The sequence below is a fragment of the Vulpes vulpes genome, chromosome 11 (assembly GCF_048418805.1).
Source record: "Vulpes vulpes isolate BD-2025 chromosome 11, VulVul3, whole genome shotgun sequence".
NCBI lineage: Eukaryota > Metazoa > Chordata > Mammalia > Carnivora > Canidae > Vulpes > Vulpes vulpes.
The window spans coordinates 59,005,180-59,013,553 of NC_132790.1; the positions used below are offsets into that span (position 1 = coordinate 59,005,180).

The following is an 8,374-nucleotide window of genomic DNA, read 5'->3' on the forward strand; positions in this document are numbered from 1 at the left end:
CCCAGCAGTCTCCCAATCTTCATTTTCACGTGGAGGAGTTGTATTGGTGTACAAGGAGTGATGCTTGACTTGTCTGAACACTTCCGTTAAGATTCCGTTAAGAGTTCCTCCAGAACAAACTGAAATGTAAATACTCGGCAGAGCTTAGAATTTTCCCCAGGATCAAATCCCTTCAGCCTACCCCTGTAGGACTGCTGATATTTGCCCTCGGATGCAGGAGAACCCCGGGCCACTCCCCAGCACCAGGTCTGTCCCCTGATTGAATAAGCTCCTCATTACCCACGTGAACCAGTCAGCCTCCAGTTGGTCCCTCCTTGGGGTCAGCCAAATTCTCAGGCCAGGCTTAGGACTCCCCCTCCTGTCTGGTGATGCCCAGGGAGGATCTTGGCTGAGAAGTCTGCAGCCATCTTTATGGGCTCTGCTGCCAGAAGCTCTATCTGTAGGTGAGGGGCATTCCCTGATCTCACCCCCAGTGACATCTTTGAGACTCCAGGCTCTCTTTGGTCTCTGGATTGAAAATATTTGACCAATGTTACATGCGGCAAAGTAGGACTTGTGTGCCAGCCCCTTACTATAGGCTAGCATTGCTGCTTTGCACCTTGACCTTTAAATAACTAAAAGCCTCTGCCGCTCCCTTGTGCCTCTGAAGCACCCAGAGGGGAGACATAGTGTGATCTTGAAGGAGCACCCTAGCCTGCAGGGCTGGGCTCAGCCTGGAGCAGCCCCATTCTTGGAATGGCCCTGCCTCATCTCTGTGAAGACATAATTGTCATATCGATAGCCCATCCCTGAAACTGTCCCTGCCAAGTCCCTTCACAGCTGCACCCTGTGTGCCCTTAGGTCTTCTGGGCACACTCCATCTTCCTCCTTGATCCTTCAGTTCATTCTGCCAGAACTGGTCAGGGGGTTCTCACATCTGGTGTGGAACTCCTACTCCTGCCTGCCTCCATGCCCTGCCTCTCAATCTGACCTGCCCTCCTGGATGTCATTCATGGAGATTATCCATCAGGGGACCCTGTGCTGCCTTTTCCAGTCCAGCCTCATCTCCAGGACCCACCTGCAGGTCACTAGGGCCATGTGCATGAGCCAAACCTTGATGTGGACCCTTTGGGGGTGTGCAGTGGGGATGTGGTGGATGGACTTGTCTTTTAGTGTTTCTGAACGTGCCATTCCAGTCTAGGGGCTGGTCTGCCCCTGAGTGTAGAGCACCTCTAGGGGTCACTGTGGCCTAATGCCACACCACAAGACTCAAGAGTCTGCTTTGACACTGTCCAACACAAAACCTCTTGCTGTGTAAGCCACAATGGGTGCTGTCAGGCTCCAGCTCTGAGGCCAGATGGAACAGCAGAAGCTGTCTTGTCCAGTGGACCTCGTGTTCGGCTCACCACGGGGGCCTAGGTACCTTAATTTCCCCCTCTAATTTTATTTTGAAAAATGTCCTTTTGACAAGTTGAAAGAGTAAAAAATGCCCTCTCCCCTCAATATTTTGTCCCATTTGCTTTCTCTTTTCTTGAACCATTTAAAAGCAATTCATTGTTTTTTTAAAAAAAAGCTGTAGATATGACACTTCATTCTTTAATACTTAGGCCTGTATCATCACCTAAAAATAAAAGACATTCCCCTATATTTCCAGAATACTGTTATCACATCTAAGAAAATTATCAAGAATTCAGTCTTAACATTTGCCTAGGATTCCCCCCCCCACCCCAAATCTTACACCTTTTTTTAATATCTAGGTCTCAGCTAAGGTTTGTGGCTTGTATCTTGTTATGTCTAGTCTCTGTTAATCTAGAACAGTCTGCCTGGTAGGCTTCAAAAATACAGATTCTTCAACCCTACCCTTGAAGATTTTGACTCAGGAGGTCAGATGTGCAACTGGAATCTATATTTTTTAAACAAGCAACATGTTTAATGAGCCTCCAGGGTTGTGAGCTGGACCATGCCCCACTTTGCTGCCACTCTATGCCAATACACACGTTCCCTAGACAGGAGTCTCCTGGAAAGGTGGGCTTTGAGCTCATGAATATCAAAAGAGAACTTCTTCCATCACTTTGGGCCACCAGGTCCCTGATTTCCCTTATTAGGCTTTGTAACATTAAGCTGAAACTTTCCTTCTAACTCACTCATCAGTGACAGGCTCTAATGGCCATCCCAGGCTACACAGCTGGCTGGCACCTGCTTTCACCTGATAGTCCTTTAGAAATAGGACACTTGTAAGGACATCAGGGCATCTCAACACTCAGGCATTTATGGATTTCAGACCTGCTGCCATCATGATGTTACGTGGCCTTACGGTGTGGCAGCCATGTCTGGGGAAACATCAGATGCAGTGATAGCGGTGCTGAATTGAGTGCTCCCTTAATAGGGACACTTCACTTTTCTCACTGTGCTGCTGGTCCATGTGGAACTTGGTCCAGCTGACTGCTCCAGGTCGTTTTCACATGGTCTACTGTCAAGTCACTTTCCCATCATGCACTCACACAATTTTTGGAACACAAATGTGGAGTTCTGTGTATACCCTACTGTTAAGATTTCATTTTATTATAGTTTCTACCCATCTTAAGTGAGTTCACGTTCTTAATGATCCTGATTTGGCCATCTGACATTGTTAGCTCTGCCTGCCAGTTTTGAGATTGCAAGATTGGATAAACAAGCCTTCAACCTGTCTGTTGGAAACATTGAATGAGACAGAGTCACAGAAGATCCCTTTGGTAAAAAATTCATTTTATATGGCAACCTGCTCCATATACTCACCCAGCAAGATTCATGTGATAATAATGTGCTCTGATACTTTCTAAGTTCAATTCTTTTCTAGTTCTTTTTAAAAAGGGAAACAACACTGAATTGATTGCACAATGCAAAAATAAGTCTCTGTCACAATTTGCTTGTGAGTCACTCCGGGACAGTAAGAGTGCCTACTGTACCTCTGGGTGCACACAGCACGGCTGTATGTAGGGAGGCGCACTTGGGTCCCCATCCCCATCTTCTCACCTACCAACCGGGCAGCCTCCTGCAACTGACCTCATTCAACTTCCTAAAATCAGGCTCCTCATCTGGGAACAGTTTGAGGAGGACTGGCAGGATCGTTTGAGAATTAAGTAAGCTCACATGTCCCTGGGCAAACCCTCAATAGATGGTAGCCAGTTACTATGAATTCCTGTTACTGGCAAAGACAACATTTATGTCCCCCCAAAACCCATACCTTGAAATCTAATCCCTTCCCTCAAAGGTATGAAGAGTTGGAGCCTTTGGCAGGGGAATGGCTCCACCCTCATGAATGGGATTTGTGCCCCTTGAAAGAGACCCTGGAGAGCTCCTTTGCCACTCTGTCAGCTGAGGACACTGCAGCATGGTTGGCCCAGCCAGAGAGCGAGCTCTTATCGGGCACTGCATCTGCCAGCACCCTGATCTTGGACTCCCAGCCTCCAGAACTGTGAGAAATACATTTCTGTTGTTTATATACCACCCAGTCTGTGGTATTTGTTATAGCAGCTTGAACTGACCAAGACAGTACCTGATGAAGGCCCTCGTATCCTGAGCAGGTGAAGGACGGGGCCTGATCCTACTACGGTGTTAAAGCTCTGGACCAGGTGGAAGCGATTCTGTCTCTCCCCAGTTCTAAGACTTCGAAATGTGCTGCTGCCAACCTTTGGATGTGTCACTGCTTTGCAATCCACCATTCAAATAGCTACTCTTCATCCCATTTCACAAGCTCCAGGAAACAAGCTCCAGGAACGTATGACTTAGGAAAGTTTTCTGGCTCTCCATCTAACATTTCCCCTCAGGCCCCCAAGGCTGTTGGAGCTATTTTAATTTGCTCTGTAATTCAGTCATTCATGCATTTACTCAGTCCTGTGAGTCTGCACTAACTTCCTAGAAGCAGACAAATAATGGAGTTGATTCCTTTCTGGGGCCTCCAGAGGGGTCTGGAAATAGCCCATGCTCAAAAAATGCTTTGGAGTTACCAACAAGTCAGAAAAGTTGAGCTGATCCTGCTCAAGTCCCACTGCTCATTGTCTCTGTCAGGGACCTGGGAAAGGTGGACACTAGGATGTGGCTGCAGGTCAGTCAGCCCCCCAGCAGGACCAGTTAGACCAGATGAGGACCCTAAGACAGCTATGGGGAAGGTGGGAAGGTGGCTCGGAAGAGGCAGGAAGGCACGAGCACTGGTTTCCTACCAGGGCCTGGTTCTGTGCTTGTGGACCGGCTTATGTGAGTAGAGCAGAGCAGGGTCCTGTGTCAGGATAACACCCACATGCTGAGCACTGCTTCCGGCAGAACTGGGGTTCCCGGGGCGCCTTCCCCACAGCATCCTTAGCAGGCTCTGCGGGGCCTGGTGTCTGGTCTGAGGCAGCCGGGCCTGCTTGGAAGACGGGAGCAAGGAGGTGGCCTTCAGAGTTGGAGCAGTGGCTTTTGTGTACTTGGTCCTGAGGAAGCAGAGCTAAAATTAGGTCTTCCAGCTGTGTACAGGTGTGGAATCCCGCCCTTTCCCCTCCCCCAAACCAGGATCTTGGAATCACCACCAATCCCTCCCTCTGTCTCTTAGCTCCCATTCCTCTGGTCACACCAGGCCCAGATGATCTCCAAGGTGGCAAGTGAGCGGACGGTGGCAGGCAGTGACTTTGGCGTCCCTGAGCTTCCCTGGCTGGTCTGAGGCACTATGCAGAACAGATATTTTCCTCTCCTACTGCCACCCATGTGGGGCCCCTGCCTCCTCTGCTGGCCTCCCGCCTCATGGGCTCTGTGCCCCATCTGTGCTATGCCCCTCTCTGCCCACCGCCTCAGAGGCAGCCTGTCATCCCTTCCATCCCTTGCCGTTCAGACAGGCAGTGGGGCCCAGGGCAGTACGATGTGTGCTCGCTCCCTCTCCCTACATGAGGCCAAAGCTTGAAGAGCATGGCACTTGCTCCTCATGATGGATGTGCCTCTCAGTCCCTGTCACTGTGCTCTGGGCCCCTGCCTCCCTGGTCCCCGGGATAAGGCTCACACCTGTGCTTGGGTCTCCGCTCAGAGCCTGGCTCTGACTCCAGCGCGTGCGTGCAACATGATTTTAGGTGAGCGCCATCTCCTTAGTCCTGGCTTCCCTACCGGCAGAGTGAGGGAGGGGCTGCGCAGGCTCCCGGGTCCCTCCTGGGCTGCTGTCCTTTCACTGTCCAGGGCCGCGGACTCCTTCGAGAAGGGCAGCCTGCAGGGGTGACTCGCTGGAGACGGGCTGAGGGAGGCTGGAAGCTGCAGGGGAGAAGTGGGCTGAGGGGCCTCTGAGGAGGTGTGAATGAGGGGGGCAGGGCAGGCTGGTGTGGACAGCCTGGGCCCAGCCCTATCTCCCATCCCTGACACCCTCTCCACACCCCAGCCTCGATAAGCAGGTGTGAGCCATGGCCGCCTTGTGACAGGCCCTTCAGCAGGGAGGGCAGGGCGGGGGTCCACTCCACTTCTGAAGTCAGACGTCAGCATCTTCCTCCCCCACCACTATTTCCCTGCCAGACTGGCCTCCTCCTGACACTAGGCCCAGCTTGGGCCCCACAACTCTGTCCCTGCCCACGAGGCCTGCTTCCTTGGGAGGAGGCAGGGGACAGACCACCCTCAGTCCTTTCTGGCCAAGTGCCAAGGAGGACGGCCACCCCCAGACAAGCCCACGCCTGCAGTGACTGTGGTGCTGGGGCCCGGCAACCCCTGCTTCTCACAGGGTGTGCCTCAAGGCCAGTCCTCTTCTCATCCTGTCTCCCCCGGTCCCTGTGGCCATCAGCTTTTCCTCAACCTTGGCTTTGGGTCTGCTGCTTTAGCTGGGCCCCCGTCTCTCCATCAAGGCCCCAGCCAGTGTCCAGAAGGCCAAGGCCAGAAACACCTAGTTTCTACATTTGTGGGCATTGGGGCTGGGGGAAGAAGAGATGCAGGGCTTGGGGCTCTAGGAGAGGGTAAGAGAAGGCCAATAGGGCTTCTGGGGAGGAGGGTCTTCATGCAGGCCCCCAAACCCAAGGCACTAAACTCCCTTTTACTTTCTCAAAGGCGTTCTTTCCAGTTCACACCTGAAGATTATTTTGATCCTCAGGCTGTGACGTTTTGGCACCAGGCAGCCCATCTGTGTGTGTGTGTGTGTGTGTGTGTGTGTGTGTGTGTGTGTGTGTGTGTGTAAAGCGTGCTTGTCCTCCATGTGCATGCCTGTCCATGGGCCACAGAGCACACTGGCCAAGCATGGACTATGGAGCCCAGTGGAAGGGCCCAACACTGGGTCCCCACTCTGCCGTCTTACTAGGTAGGGGGCTTAGGCAGGTCGCAAAACAGCTCTGTGCCTCGTTTCCTCATCTGTAAACTGAAGATGACCATATATCTTGTAGGACTATTTTAAGTATCAAATTGACACATGTAAAGTATTTAAACAGTGCCCAGCACACAGTAAGCGGCATATGATTGCTGGCCATTGTTGTGATTTAGGTAAATCTCATTGTAGTGTAATTTCAAATTTACAGAAAAGTTGCAAGCAATTCCAATACATCCTTTATGGAGACTCACCAATTATTTACATTTTGCTCATCTACTTTATAATTCTCTCTGTGCATCCGTGTGCATATAATATATTCTACATTCAATAATGTATATATACTATACATCATATATACACACATACACATGCACATTTTTCCCCGAATCAATTAAGAGTAAGTTGAAGACACAATGTCTTTTTATCCCTAAATAGTTCAATGTGTATTGATAAAGACAAGAATATTCTTTTTTTTTAAAGCTTTAATTCACTTTTATTTTTCTTGTATAAAACTATGTGGTAGCCACAGCTGGACCTGGGTCCTCTGCACAGAGACTCTAGTGTGGGTCTTTACAAGATGGTCAGTGAATTCCTAATAGGGAGACTTGGTGAACACAGTCTCTTTCCAGAGATCAGGGGTGAGATAGTTGTAGGTCTTAGAGATCGCACCAAAAGTAGCCTTGGCAAAGTTCCCCAGTGCAGCCCCTGGCCGAAGTGTAGCAGTCGTCAATACCAGCCATCATCAGTAGCTTCTTGGGCACAGGGGCTGAGACAATGCCAGTGCCTCTGGGGGCAGGGATGAGATGCACCAGTACAGAACCACAGTGGCCAGTCACCTTGTATAGGACAGTGTGAGGCTTGTGGATCTTGTTCCCCCAGCAGCCTTGCCGCACGGAAAGCTTGGCCAGGATGATGGCCCACGGATGGCAGTGGCTACCTCCTTGGAGCACTTGATGCCCAGACCCACGTGTCTGTTGTAATCTCCCATGAACAAATGCCCGGAACCTGGTCTGTGGGCCAGCACGGGTCTGCTTTTCCACAGGCATGATTTTCAAAACCTCATCCTTGAGGGATGCCCCCAAGAAGTCAGTGATCTCAGATTCCTTGATGGGCAGAGAAAAGAGATAGATCTCCTCCAGGGACTTGATCTTCATGTCCTTGGCTAGGCGGCCCAGCTTGGTGACGGGGATCCACTCCTTGTTCTCCGCCTTGCCTCTGCGAGCTGCACGGCCTTGGCCCTGGCCCGGGCCCCGACCACGGCCACTGCTCTGGCCCCGGATGCCGCTGCCGAAGCCTCTGCGGAGGCCGCTGCGGCCTCCCATTCCGGGGCCCACCGCAGCACCGGCATCATCCACCATTTGGTGTTCTCTCGGAGAAGAAGCAAGAATATTCTTTTATAAAACCACAATACGGTTATCAAAAGTGGAGAATTTAATATTGATATAATACTGTTACTAGTCCATAGTCTTTTAAAAGATTTACTTTTAAAATTTAAATTCTATTTGCCAAAATATAGTCCATAGCCTATATTCAAATTTTATCAGTTGCCTCAATCACATCTCCTTTATGTCATTTTTTTCTCCTGTTCCAGGGTCACCCACTGCATTTAGTTGTCATGCTAATCTGGGTAAATTCCTCAGCCTTTCTTTGTGTTTTTTGAATTTGACATATTTGAAGAGTTCAGGCCAGTTATTTTGTGGAATGATATTGCTCAAATTCTGTTCTGCTGTTTCCTCATTATTAGTATCAGGTTATGCATTTTTGGCAAGATCGCCACAAAGGGTGACACTGTGTCATCCTCAGAGTATCACATGGGGAGGTTCCCAATGTTCCATTTCCCACTTGTTAGACATGCTGTCTCTGGTCACTTGGTTTAGGTGATGTGCACCAAACTCCCCCTGGGTACAACTGCTGTTTTCTCTTTGCAATTAAAAAAGGAACCATGAGAGATACTCTTACCCACTCGTTTCCATCCATTGGTGATTTTTGACTCCATCATTCCTTCCAAACTTCCATGTCTCTTGGCATCTTGCCCATCTTCGAGCACTTTCTTACCTTCTGGCACTACATGCTCCGGGATCACCTTGTATTTTCTGTGCTCTGGCAATGAATCAG

At 50.1% G+C, this 8,374-nt stretch overlaps 1 pseudogene; it reads right to left on the bottom strand.

Moving 5' to 3' along the window:
• Nucleotides 1–6,752: 6,752 nt before the first annotated feature.
• On the bottom strand, nucleotides 6,753–7,617 carry LOC112921528 (small ribosomal subunit protein uS5 pseudogene; annotated as a pseudogene).
• Nucleotides 7,618–8,374: the final 757 nt, after the last annotated feature.